The following is a 14,257-nucleotide window of genomic DNA, read 5'->3' as shown; positions in this document are numbered from 1 at the left end:
CTACTTCTAGCATCAGAAACCTCAGCTACTCAAAGGAAGTTCTGCTTTACCAACTGACATGTTGTTAAAAACTTGCAGTCTGGGATGTGGTTTTTGACACATTATCCATTAAAAAGTGACACTGGAGGGGTTGGAGGTGTAAACAAACAAATAATTGAAAATCTGTTTTGGAGCCATTTTTAATTGGTTGTTAAGCTCTGCTTGTTTTAGTGGTTCAGTTAGTAACTGTTGCTGAAACAAAATAAATAAAGGGCATTACTGGAAGAAAAACAAAGAGGTAAAAAAGGAAACAAAAGACGTTTGCTGTTGTGGAAGGACTATCAACAACATCTCAGGACAGCCAAGTGGTTAGGCCTAGAAGGAATTTAATACTATTAATTTGCATTGCTGCAGGTCATACCAACCCCAGAACCAGAGCCCTATAGTAAGTGATAAAGAAGATCTTAAGTCACCCAAGGGTTTTTCAACTCCCAAGCCAGATGGCTCCCAACCTATTGCAGCAGGGAAATCCCTTATAGCTGTTTCATGCAATTGACAGACTTCTTGTCAAATTCAAAGCTGCCACTCCTGAGCAACTGCAGTGAGACTGAGTAGGTCTGCGAAATTAACTTAGACCAGGAGTGGGCAATTATTTTGGGACGAGGGCTGCTTAACGAGTTTTGGTGGGCTGTCAAAGGCTGCATGGGTAGCCCTGCCCCTTACAGTTGCCCCACCCCTGCTTGCCATCTTGGGACCAGAGGTCCCACCCAATGAGGGTGGGAGCAAGGCATAACAGGGTATGTTTGGGAGTGTGTGTACATGTGGGTGCCTCACTCCCGCCCTCCTGGGCAGAAGGGCTGGGTGAGGCACTGTTCCTTGGTGGGCACTGCAGGCCAGATGAAAGTGCCTGGTAGGCTGGATTTGGCCTGCATATTTTGCCTGCCCCTGACTTAGACTATCTTCGCTATTAAGCCCTGGGTTCCAGGCCCCAAATAGCTCAATATTTTGTGTAGGTGACTATAGAACAAGTAGGAGGCAAGCATGTCTGAAGTAATGATTGATCAGGCTTTTTACTTATTAAGCAGAAACTATGTCTCACAAGGTAATTTTTTGTGTGTGAATACTTTAAAACCTCAGGTCAGATAAGAATATTCCTTCCAGCACACTTTTAGGAGATTAAGGTAATCTATATAATTACTCAAGGATACATTCACTGCAGTCACAGATATTCACTTCACAGATTTCACACTGTTTAAATAAGGTTGGAGTAAGTGTTCATCTCTGAGTAGCAAAAATAGATTAATTGGGTCTGTGTGAGGTGGAAAGGAGGGAACAGATACAGTAATGGAAACTGGAGAACTGATCTGAATAATAAAATTTATTGTGGAAAATATAAAAAGGTACATGTGGAAGTAAGACAGACCTTGCATTAGGGGTGATGAGTGACATTTAAATACTGACCTTAGTTTTTATGATTATTAACAACTGTGTTAATGCAAGGACAACCAAATCTCATGCTTCAGTACATAAACTGAATATCACTAAATTCAGGAGGGAGCACTCCCTGCCTTTCTCCCCATGCTTGCTCAATATTGTATAGTTATCCAGAAGGATTCTAGCAAGGTAGCAACTTTCAGTAGCTATAATGAACCAAGAAATCTGGCATGTATTCTTGGTTCTACCACTGACTCTGTATTATAGAGCAAGTTCCTGCTTTGCTTTGTACCTCTTTTTCCTTTTCTGTAAAATGGGGATAATGCTATCTACCACCTTTTCAAAAAGCTTTAACATCAATAGGTGAAAATGAATAAGCGTTAAGTAGCAGGGGTTGAGGTCTGCTTCCTGGGAAACCTTTCCATTAGCTCTGATAGCAGTACCCCAGACTGGAAGGCTAAGTGTCGCAATCAGTGTTTTGAGCCCAAAGTCCCTTTAATCACACAGTAAAAAGTGTTCTGACTGGCCTTGGTAGATACTTATTCATGGCCTGCCAGTCATCCCTGCCCCTATACCATGTACCTATCATCAAACTTATTAAAATCATTTTTTTAATAAAAAAATTAAGGGGCAAACTCAGGCTGAATAAGTGGTTTCAGTACAGCAAAGATATAATTATATCATTCATCTGTCAGGAAGAGTCTAAGCTAAGTGTGATTCTCACTAACTAACCTAAAGCTCACCCCTTAAATAGTGAAATAGATGTAAGGTGTACCAGTCCTGGCTTATTAACATGCATCTGCACACACACACACACACCCCTCCCCAAAATTATGATTTATGCCTGATGTGCCATTAGTACAGATACAGGCTGGAGACAGCAATCTGTTTCTCATTATCTGTGAAACTTCAAATTGGCTCTCACTGTTTGCCCTAGGAATGCCAAGTGACATTACCATCAGATTTTTAAAGGAAATTAATACACTAGAGAACACTGGAGTATTCAGGGCATGGGTGTTAATAGGGAAGGCTTTTCCCTAGCTCATTGGTTTGCATGTGACCTGCCTAGGTAAGGGTCTTTGAAATGTTGTGGTCTGATGGCTGTTCTAGGTTGTACAGGTATCTCATTTCAGCTTCCAAGGTATCATAAAGCAGCAGCCTTCCCAGTAGACTCGGCAAGAATGACTGAGCCTACGGAATAGGCTCTACTTTCATCCTTAAAGGATCTTTTCCTACTTTTTCTTTTAGAGCTTGCACTGCACTCACAGATGAGGAAGTGAAGCTCCAGGGCTGCTACTCAGATGTCTGTCCCCAGCATGAAGTTCTGCTACAGGGTATCATGTTATTTCTCTATGGCACTCCACGGACATGTCCACACATGCAGGGCATGAGCCTGCAGTGGTACAAATAGCAGCAGCATAAATTTGTGCCGGTGATTTGCTCCTCAGTGCATGCACCTGAACACGTGCTTTACTGCAGGACAAATTGAGCTACTTTGGGTAAACTACTACCCTAGCCCAACTCCTCCCAACTCTTACAGTGATCAAGGCACTGGTAGGCTTCCAAATTGTTTCTTAAGTTTATGCAATAAACTTTCGGGCTTATCGTGCTAGAGTTTATTGCTCTCAGGTACTGGATCTACATGTGTACCTAGGACCACAGCAGTTTGATCTGGGTTGGAGCAGCCTGATCATCAGGGACGTTGCCATCCCATCAATAACCATGGTGGATGCTGCATACCCGCTCCTCTCCTGGCTGATGTGCCCTTTCCCAGGTGCCCGGGATACTTGGGAGCAGCACTACAATAAGGCTTTTAACTGCTGCTGATATATCATAGAGCAGGCATTTGGCAAGCTGATGGGGCACTGGTGGAGCCTCACCACCCACCTCTAGGTAGCGCTGCAGCACATACCCTGCATCATCACCTTGGTGTGTGTCTTCCATGTGTGTGAGTCCTGGGGAGAGGTCTTTGAGCCCCAGTGGATGGAGCCTCACCGTGTGTCATGGCACAACCAGCAACAGCTGTAGAAGAGCTGGCCAGTCAGGAACAGTGTTGCAGATGAGGACTACCACCGCTTACAGCAGCATTTGTGAGCCAGAGGGTGTGAGACCATCAAAGCCCACCTTCATGCCAACTCCCCTGAGTAGGGTAATGGCTTTCTCACCATCTGTGCCAGGCCACCCACCAAGGGGCCTCCATCCTCACCCACTGCCTGAAACGCAACAACATAGGCAGTGTGGCTGTAGTGAAAACAAAAGCACTTTACTCCTCCTTCCTCTCCCCAGAACTTCTCCAAAACCAACAACACTACATTCCCACTGTACCCTACATGAAACCCTCCTTCACCCTACCACCATTCACTCAGTCCCCTCTCCCCACCACCCCACTGTGCACAACCCCATTCAAAACCAAAGGTACACATAAACTATTAACAGGAGCACCAGGGTCCTTACCAGTGGGGGAAGCATCAGGGGAGGAAGCAGAGGGAGGAAGGAATCAGGGGTTGGTGGCCCCTCAGCTCTGACCCTGGCCGCAGCTCTGCGTGCAACCACCCCATGTGTGGGGGCCATGCTGATGTGGCTGGGTTCTGGCTTCTCTAAGGAGGAGGGTGGGTGCTCCTTTCTAGGGTCATCTGCTTCAGGTAAGCCTGGGACCAGAAAGAGGGAAGGCAGGAGCAGCACCTCTTGACAGCCATGGCAGGCCTGTGGGGCCTTCTGGGGTGCCAGATAAGTAAGCAACTAGCCAAAATTGTCCCATTGGAGCCCTGCACCTGCTGGTGGGGATACAAGCTGGCCAAGGGGGATAGGCACTTGTGCTGGGGGTAGTGTGGGCTAGGGGAACAGCATTAGGAGTGGCAAGGCCTGGGATGGTGGCCAGGAGATGCAATAAGACCCTGTGCTCCTCCTGGATAGCAACATCAGTGAAGGCCCGCAGTTGCTGCAGTTCCTCATAGCTGTCCCAGGCCAGCTGCTGCTTCTCCTTGATCACTGCCACCAGCTGCTGTAGGCCCACCCTCCCAGCCCACACCTCCTCCTGAGAAAGGGACTGGTCATGATGTAAGAGGTAGAGCTCAGCCAGCACCTGTTGGCAGAAGGCCTGAGCCTCCTGGAGGTGCACCTGCTCCTCCTGGAGCAGCTCCTCCTGGATGCTGTCTAACCAAGTGCATCACTCCTGGTGCAGGTGGCACATCTGGTCGCTTCCTGGGGTAGATAAGAGTCTATGGGAAGCTTCTAGGTGCTAGGTATTGACCTCTCCCCTGGCAGGTGTCTGTAGAGAGAGCAAACAGAGGGGATGGCCATCTTCACCTGCAGCAACATGGCACACAGTGAGAACAGGCCTCGGCGAGGGGTCCCAGAGAGTAGCCTCACGGGCACAAAGCCAGGCATAGCAGTATCCTGACAAGAACTGTGGCCATCCTGGGGTCTGCCCATGCCCTCCCACTGTGTGTCCTGGTTGCCTGCTGCCTAAACCCCTGCCCAGCCTCAGATCAAGAGTCAGCTGTGCATGGGTGGCTAGGGGGGCCATGGTAAGCTGGCTGGTCAAGCTTGTGCCCTGGCAGCCCCACCCCTCCTTGCTCTTCTGGGCCCAGTGGCCCACTGGGTACTGGCTGCAGGCAGCCTGCATCCCACACCCCTTTGCTAGGGCAGGTCAGACCAGGCTGCTGTCAGCATCTACTACTGTGACTCTAGACTCTAGTCCCCTGCCCTCTCTCTGCAGGCTAACTGTTCTGTTGTGCTGCGCTCAGCCCATGGCCCAGCTGCAAGGACACAGGCTGTTCAAAAAAGTTCTGAATTTTGTCCCACCTCTCTGTGTGCTGTGGGGAGGGGGTGGACCTGAGCCCAGGGGAGTGCGGGTGGGCCAGGCAGGGAGCAGAGGCACAGTCAAGATGCAGGGACAGGGACTAGGAGATCCCTAACCCAGGGTGAGACTTACTATGTGTTCGGGGCTGGTGGCTTGGCATGGGCCTCCCTGTCAACAATAGCGTCCGGCTGTACCCACTGTCTATGGCCCACTGTATAGTGGGGCTGGCACCTGGCCAAGGGTCCACCTCTGGGGAGAAGCAAGCCATACTGGTGGCTGGCAGTTGTGTGGCCAGGCACTCCTCATGCCAGGGTCTGGGGCTGCACTTAGCATGAGGCAGCTGCTAGGCAGGGCTCCCCCAGCTGCCAATGGATGCAGCAGCTGTAGAGGAGGACAGGGTAGGATGCTGAAGGCCCGAGGTCCCCTCTTCCAATGACACATTTTTCTGGGGAGAAAATATATTTCTATAAGTATATATAGTTATATATATACAGCATCTAGCATAAACTTTCCACCACACATCTTAAACTACATTAAGAAACAGTGCAACCATTACATAAATGCACCCACTCCTGACCTGTCTCCTGGGACATTAAAATAAGGGCTAGCTACTGCCTAAAGGACATAGACTTTTGGGCACAACCGGGTCAATGATTGAAGTCAGTCACAGCCATCCACTGTGCCTAAAAGACCTTGACCTTTACCCGGCACTGCCATGCCAACTGAGAGTGCCTTCTCTGCTGCATCCCACTGTAAGTGGCCTTGAAAATGTGGGCATTTGAGCGCCCTCCCTGCTTGACCTGCCTTTGTACATTGGCAGAGCCCCAGAGCACCAGAAGTTCACACATCTCCTCCCAGGTCCAGCTGGGGACCTGGACAGTCAGGATGGGCATGCACGTGAGGTGGGCTGAGGCTCAATGGGGAGGATGTGCTGGACGTGATTCCCATACTGGTTCTTTGGGCCCCTGTGCGGCTGACCCTGGATAGCTGCCAGAAGTACTTTGGACAGGGGCATGGCCTGGGACTGGGAGCCACACAGCAAAGGCACTTCACCACAGGACCTGCAAGCACAGGAGACAGCTAGGGGTGAGCACCAGCAAAGCACAGGTACTAGCCTGGCTGGCAGAAACAGCCAGGCAGCAGCCCTGGGAGAATCTCAGGGCTTGGCAAAGGGTGCGGCAAGCTGCAGCCCTCTGCAACAGATCCCTGTGGCCAAGCAGTAGCTCTGGAAGGGGCCGGCCAGGCAGAGACAGTTCGTGGCCTGTCCAGGCAGGGCACACAGGGCCTGCTGGGCCCCTGGACAAATGAGTAGTCTCCTTCAGGCTCTTGCTGTGTGTGCCCCAAGGCACAAAGTGTCTTCAGGCTTTTATATCCTGAAGCTAGGGGCTGCCAAATAGCCACCGTGGTGGCTGAGCGGACCCAACACTAAAGTTAGTGCTAGGTCATCTCTACATGTGTGCTAATGTGTTTTAACTCAATGTGCCTAAATCTGATACGTACATTTGTCTAAATTCACCATTGTAATGCACACTAAGGGAACACACATGTAGACCCACACCCCTAATGCTCATTGTATTAACACAGCTGATGTAGATGCACCCTTTGACAAGTAAATGCTGTTGAGGATCTGTGCTGACTATGAAAGCTGTGAATGCTTGGAACAGTGGTCTCTTGCACAAAAATGCAAGACAGAAGCTGGGGCAAGACTGGGTTGTGGTAATAAGCCTGACAGAAGGAGAATCAAAGTCCACTAATGGCTTGCAATCCAATAGGCATAAGGGTTAGTGGAGTGCTTGTGGTACCCAATACCAGACCCAGGCCATAAGATAATAACAGTAGTGATAAGAGTCCTCAACCTTCCACACTCATTACATGTATGTAACAAGACTCAGAGAGCAAGCCAGAAAGCCAAATGGCCTGAGGAGACATGTACAAACTACATCTACATCTCATTTGAACTAAGTGTCACTAAAGAAAACAGAAGAACTAAAATATCCCCTTCAGAGGAAACCCTATAAGAGACAAGAAAAGTCAAGGTGCGTTGAAAGCATGACTGTAAATATACCTTGGTTAACACATTTCCCCTTTGATTAAGACCTATTTCTCAAAGCAAACAGCCCTGATGTCTATGAAATCTATGAAATATCTGTCTCAATTTTTACAAATGTTTAAATGGTTTATTATGATAAATCAGTCTACATAACTGTATCTAACCTACCTTACACCTATTGTCTGATCCTCACTGCTTCATATTTCCATTTATTAATTAACACATAGTTCTCAAAATACACAGTCACTTTCTAAATGTTTATTATGCTAAACCAGGGTATTTTTCCTGAAACTCACACCTATTGGAGGTGTTCAAGAAAAGATTATACAGGCACCTAGCTGGGGTTATTTAACCTCAGTGCTCTTTCCTGCCTAGAGCAGGGGGGTCAGACTCGATGATCTACAAGTTCCCTTCTGACCTAGAAATCTATTAAATCTTTTAAATCTATTGTATCTAATGGTCTCTAAGCTTCACTATCTCTATAAGCTATTTTATGCAGCTATTTATTAGGCTCCATTGTTAAAATACCTACTGGAAAATAGTATTCTGTGATTAACTTCCTAAAGATACTTCGTTCAATTAATACCCATCCCATTTGATTCCAAACTGATCAAAAGCTTGCAACCTTGACAAACACACAAACAAGATACAATTGTAATATGTTAATTCTCTCCTTGCCTGCTTTGTTTGGACTTTGATTAACCAACTATCAAAAAGGAATGTTTTGAAGCTATACAATTAAAACAGTATAAAAAGCAACACAGAACTGCCAGCAAGATGTGTGCAGGACACAAAAGATCGAGAAGCCAGCCTGCACACCCCAGTGTATGAGTGAAGGACCCACACTCTGTGAAGTTGTACAAGAACTGCTTCCTGCCTGCATTGGGTGAAGATCTCTGTGCAGCTAAGATAATATAAGGACTATAATAGCTCATTTATTGAATATTAAGGAAAAGTCTTTTGTTTTTCTGTCATTTAGTTTTATAGTTTGTTGGTAGCTATTAAAGCAAGCCTTTCCGCTATTCATCAACCGAGTGTTGTGTCAATTCTTAAAGCACTAGGTTTAGAAATTTAGTTTCTAAGTTCAACAGTCTGGGCACCGTGTGATTTATCCAAGATGACACAGTCATCCTTCACAGAGCAGAGAATTGAACACAAGTCCCAAGGCCCTTGTTAGCACCCTAACTCATAAGCCTCTGAAGCTAGATTTGTGCATTTTCTCTGAAGCTAGACTTCTACAGTTTGTTAGATGAAGATCTAAAGAGCAGCTCTACAAGAGGGCTCCAGATAGAGCTTTCCCTTGGTAGGCAGGAGTTATGCATATTATATCTCTGCTACAAACTGCTTCATGTAAATTTTATATTGTAGTCCCAACTCATGTGGGGATGTTTATAAATAATAAATGGACAGTTATGTTTAAAATACCATGCCGTGGGCACCTATAAACATTTATCTCAAATCAAAACTCCTAGACAGGCTGGATGCATGAGAACAAGATAAGGTATGTAGAACGTGAAGCACTCATCTTGAAGACACTAGTTAAAGCCCACCGATCAAAACAAAGGAGTTAATAATGGTATATATTGCTCCTCAGATTCCAGTGCCAGCCTCTGCTAATGAGAGCAACCTTTGCAAGGCACTGAAAGACAGAAATGTCTCAAAAGACTATGAATGAAGAGGATGGAATTCACAGACATATAGGGTCAGATGTTCAAAACAGGAAGCATTTATGTGCATGTTGGGAGCTGAGTTCTTTTGCATGTCCAGCATAAGCATCACAATGGTGGACACTAAGTGCTCACAATATACTGTTGAATATTACTGCTGGTCTCATCTCAATACTCACCAAAATCTAAAGGGCATCACTGCTCATTGGCATGAGTGAACACTGTGGTCCTTAAACCTATATGCTTGCCACAGCAGTCCTTCTATACTCTGCCTACATTCCTTTGGCTTCACTGCATCAGGTTTTAATTTAAAAATGAAAGTCTTTACTCTGACAAATATGAAACAATGTGTGCCTCATTAAGCTTGTGTTTGAGGTTGCTGGGAAAGTGCAGAAGACAGTACTGCACTGGTTTATTCTAAATACTGACTTTCAGCGTTATCTTCATAAACATAGTTGCTAGGAATGGTGTGACTTGACTAAGTGATAATGAATGAGATATACAAAAACACAAGCACATGGGATTGAAGAAGACCTCCTAGGCTATCAAATCCAGTCCCCAGTGACTGTAGGCAATCATTAAGTCGAGGAATCCCCCATATCACCATTTCAAACACCTACAACTGCAAGGCACAATACTCACAAAACAAAGACAACCCTGTAACACACATAGGTGAAAGGAGGGGAGATGAGGGCACTAGGTATGCTGTGCTGCATCAGGGAAAGGGAAGCAGTTGGTTAATACGTACTCAGAAGCTCCTAAGAAAAGGACCATGCTCCATGCTACGGATGCTACCCAGTTTTGTAACTACTAACAATCAAAATTTTGCTTCCAACCCATGATTGTAATCTGGGGCAAAGTATTCATTCAATTCTTTGACTAAGCCCAGATTGAGGTTTATTTACATCTAATCTTCAACATATTGTAGCTACCTTTTTCCTTTGTCCTACCTGCTTTATACATTACGTTATGTTACATTACCACATAAGTTTTGCTAGCAGCTTTTATATTCTTTGCAAGGTCAAACTCAGCTAAACCTTTGACCATTTTTTACCTTCTGCATTCCTTGAACACCTCCCCCACCCAACCCTCCCCGGTCTTATTTTGTTTGGTAGATTCTCTAATGGCATGTAGTTTGAGGTTGCTAGCTATCCATGTAGCCCTGCAACCACTGCCTGCCAGTTTCCTTCTCTTGCTTCAGATGCAAGACTCTGATAGGTTTTTACTTTTGCCTTGTAATATGCAGGTATGCTGGACATGAATGGTATATCTTTATCCCTCACCAGTTGATGTTGAATTTGCACTTAGTGCCTCAATTTCTAAGGTGAAATGTACTGGCTCGTACATTTCCCATGGGTTTGCATGCATACAGATGTTTGCAAAGTATATTTCTCACAAAGTATTTTTGTCAAAGTGCTATTAGGTTAAACTCCTTCTGTCGAGTAGCAATGTTTTGTGTGATGATAGGCTGCTTGGGTGTTGAAGCAAATATTGAAGAGCGAGGCTGTTAGAATGCTGTTTTGTGGTAGATTTTTCCACCATCAGCACTGATGACTCAATATGAGGTGGGGAAATAAGGAATAACTCGGAGAAGCTGAACAAAGTATCATAGCTGAAAGAAAAAATCCTGTGAGATTTATTAGACTGTGGAATTGTCTCCCAGGGAAAATGCAGGAAGCCCCACAACCCTAGCTATTTCTGGTAGGACTCAAAAACCTGAAGAAAATACAGCAGGGAACAATGCTGCAGGGGCTGGTGACAAGGATTTTTTCCTTCCTATTGTTACAGAGGAAAGAGAGTCAGTGTTTAATGAAGCAGAAAACACACCTGTTCATCAGTTGAATGGGATGTGGGCTAGATCATGGGAGGTCCTCTGGTGCATGTTAATTGGTTTAAAAAAATGCATTTCATAATTGCATTTATCAAAAATAGTACTCGTTATAGTAATTAGGACAGGCTGTGAAAAACTGGGTGCCATTTATTTCATGTTGCACTGGCAAGGTGCAGATGTAACTTTTTTGCCAACAATTTCATCGGAAGAAAAAGCTCTCTGGCAGCTTACTGGAGCTTCCATTCACCAAATTAATTTTGGTCCCAAAAGCTAACATGACATACAGAGGGATTCAAAAGTTACACTGCCCCACACCTGGATTTGTTCCCATCTTTCTTAGTACAGAGTTAAGACATACACCAGAGGACCTCCCATGTGCTGCCCCTCCCTGCCCAATGTCATTATGGAGGGACTTACAAGGCAGAATCCTATTTCACTTTACATGCCCATGTGGCATTTACTCACCTGTGTAACTGTCATTATTGTCTCTCATGCACAATTTTCAATCCTACTCCTTGCACTATGAACATCTATGTTTCCATATGACTCCTGAGCATGTACCGTAGTTTTCAGGTAGGCTGGGCAGGTAATGGCTCCATACATGCATATCTTGGGGAGTACAGTCACAATATTTTGAAGTGTTCATGTAATGTCTTGCATGTTTTCTTGAATTAGTTTTTTGATATACCATGCAGGTTCTCTATGGATAGGTAGTATTAAGCTATGTTTAACCTTATCATTCTTATGGCGGTATGAATTGTGATATTTAATATGAATATACTTTTATGTTTCATATTTTTTCCCGGATTAACTAAAGTGTTCCTTTCCTATTCACACCTGAGACAAGGAATCACTGGCCACATCTACATGAGATGCTGACTGTGCAGTGGCCCATGACTACTGCACAGCAGCATCATGTGGCAGGAAGCATGACATGATGCTACTATGTAGTAGTCATGAGCTACTGCACAATCAGTGTCATGAAAAAGCTCTTCCTTGGTAGGACTGCACAGTTAATGCCAGTTACTGTGCAGTTATTTAGGACTTGTTTATACAGGTGCTAAATGACTTTGCAGTAAAAACTGCACAGTCGGTGTCTTGTGTAGATGCAGCAACTGAGAATTAGCATCCAATATGTGTACATGTAATTGCCAGTCAAATAGGCCCCTGTGAATTTATTCCAAGGAACATGAGCCAGGCCCTTCCAGAAATGATGAATTTATATTTTAAAAGGAGAGGTTTGTAGCATGAATGACACTTGGAAACGGACTGTTCAAAAAAGTGTGCTTTTCACAGTGGGGAGACTAAGGGAAAGACCGTATTTTTAGGATATTGGATTAGTAATCTTTATATCTGAAAGGATGCAAATATTCTTCTGGTCATAACAAGATAAGAAAAGATTCCAGGTCTGATAAACAGGTACACATGTGGGGGGCAGGAAGTTATATGCACAGGATGGGTTTCCCAAGAAATCAATGGATAATGTATCAAATGCCCAGAGAAGAAACCATACTTAATCATTTCAGGAGAGCAAGTGTTTCCTGGGCATAAGTTCCTTTCACCCTTCAGCTAGTGAGCTGAGTATAATAGGCTGACAGGAATTTGCAGGGAGCCCCAGTAGGAAGGTCAGAGGTAGCAGCTGCTTTCTAACCTGCTGATCTGAGAAGTGGAAGCTACATTCTTAGATTTAGAGCTAACTTGCAGGGATAAGGTAAAACCATTATTCCAATATTTTCTTTTGTTTGTTTAACCTTATATCTATGTCTGTTTCTCAACATATAGGTACTGACTTATTATGATTACACTTGGTTTTATAACAAATAGTTTTGTTAACTTTTATAACTTATTGTTAGGTGTAGGTATGATTTCAGACCTTTGGACTATACAGGCAAGTTTCTTCTCCAGAAGGGGAGGGGGGTGGAATCTTTAATTTCTAGACGTATGACCAGTGAAGGGTGTAATTCTTCTAGCTGGTAAAATCTCTTCTGTTAAAAGCTGACAAGACCTAGGTGAGATGGATAAAGGTGAAGTACCTTGGGCCAAGCAGTTGTCCCCTTCACACATCTCAGTGGATACGTCTATGTGTGCAATTAGTATGACTGAATACACTTTGGCATAGTTCATGCCAGAGTTTATTGTTCCCAAGTGCACCGTTCCATGTGTGCCCAGGACTGCAGCATGTTGAGCCAGGGCAGCACAGCCCCAGCTGGCAGGGGGCCTGCCACCCCAGGGCTGCTTCAACCTGGCTCAACCGTCGCCATAGTTAATTCTCTGTCTTGGTTTTATAAACCATTAGGCCTGTGCAAAGCAGCTAGTATTCACTTTGGATTTGCATTTGGCCAATTCAGGGGACAGTGATTCAATTTGGTGCTTTGAATGACTGTCCCAAATTGATTCAGCTAAATCTGATTCGGAGATTCAGCTGCTGCCAAATCTCCGAATCTCCAAATCAGCCAAGCCCATCCCCCACCCGCTCTCCCAGCCCAGCAATAGCTAATTCAAGAAAACATGCTGCCCAAGTGCCCAGCTATTTGGGAAAAAGCCCCAGCTTATTGGGTGCTGCCAGGTGGGGGGGGGCATCCCTGCTGCCCCCCACTGCCCCATGCGGTACAGGGGGCTCTGCCACAAGCCTTCCAGCCTTACCTCAGTCCCCTAGGCCTCCCATGGGTGCCTTGCCCGTGCCAGCCCCGGGCCTTTAAGGAAAAAAATCCCTGTATTCACCATTTCTGCCAGTGGGAGGCGATCCCTGCTGCCCCCTTGCCATATGGGGGACTCTGCATGAGCCCTCGAAGCCCCGAGGCTGCTGCAGGAGTGGTGAGTCCCAGGGCTTTTCTCCACTTCTTTGTCTTAAATGGTCAGATCTGGCCTGGGTGGGGCACCCATGGGGGGGCTGGGGAAATGAGGGGGAGTTGGGGGGGGCTCATGCAGAGCTCCCCATTCTGGGGGGGCAGTGGGGGGCAGCAGGGTTTGCCCCCTGCCTCCTAGCGGCACCCGGTGAGCACCAGGGCTTTTCTTTAAAAGGCTGGGACCTGGGGCAGGTGGGGCAGTCATGGGGGAGCATCACAAAAGAGGCGTACATTGGTGCTACTGTGCAGTAACACAGGTTACTGAGCAGTCATTTAGTATTTGCTTAGTACTTTGCTACTACCCCTGCAGGTTTCATCCAAATAAGGCAAAAAAACAACAAAGTTATAGATATTTGATTGATTTCCCCATTATACCCTATGTCTGGATCGCCGAGGCAGCTCCGAAACTTTGGAATCGCTTTGGCCGGATCGAAGCAGGAAACCAATCCGGAGCACCAGATCAGATTGCTGGCATCCGAATCAGCTGGATCCGAAGCTGAATTGAATAGCTGCCTACTTGCACAGGCCTACTGTGCAGCCAGCATAACCAAAAAGCTGTGCGATGATACTACTGAGCAGTAATGCCAGTTACTGCACAGTCATTTAGTACTTGTTTATGCAAGTATTCAATGGCAGCGCAGTAACAAC

At 45.8% G+C, this 14,257-nt stretch overlaps 1 pseudogene; it reads right to left on the bottom strand.

Annotated features, from left to right (window-relative positions):
* Positions 1–1,674: 1,674 nt before the first annotated feature.
* LOC149866766 (uncharacterized) lies at positions 1,675–9,979 on the bottom strand (annotated as a pseudogene).
* Positions 9,980–14,257: the final 4,278 nt, after the last annotated feature.

Source organism: Crocodylus siamensis, chromosome 4, assembly GCF_052110815.1.
Source record: "Crocodylus siamensis isolate JL-2025a chromosome 4, ASM5211081v1, whole genome shotgun sequence".
NCBI classification, from domain to species: domain Eukaryota; kingdom Metazoa; phylum Chordata; order Crocodylia; family Crocodylidae; genus Crocodylus; species Crocodylus siamensis.
Note: the sequence above shows the minus strand (reverse complement) of the source record. Positions and strands in the feature narration are given on the sequence as shown.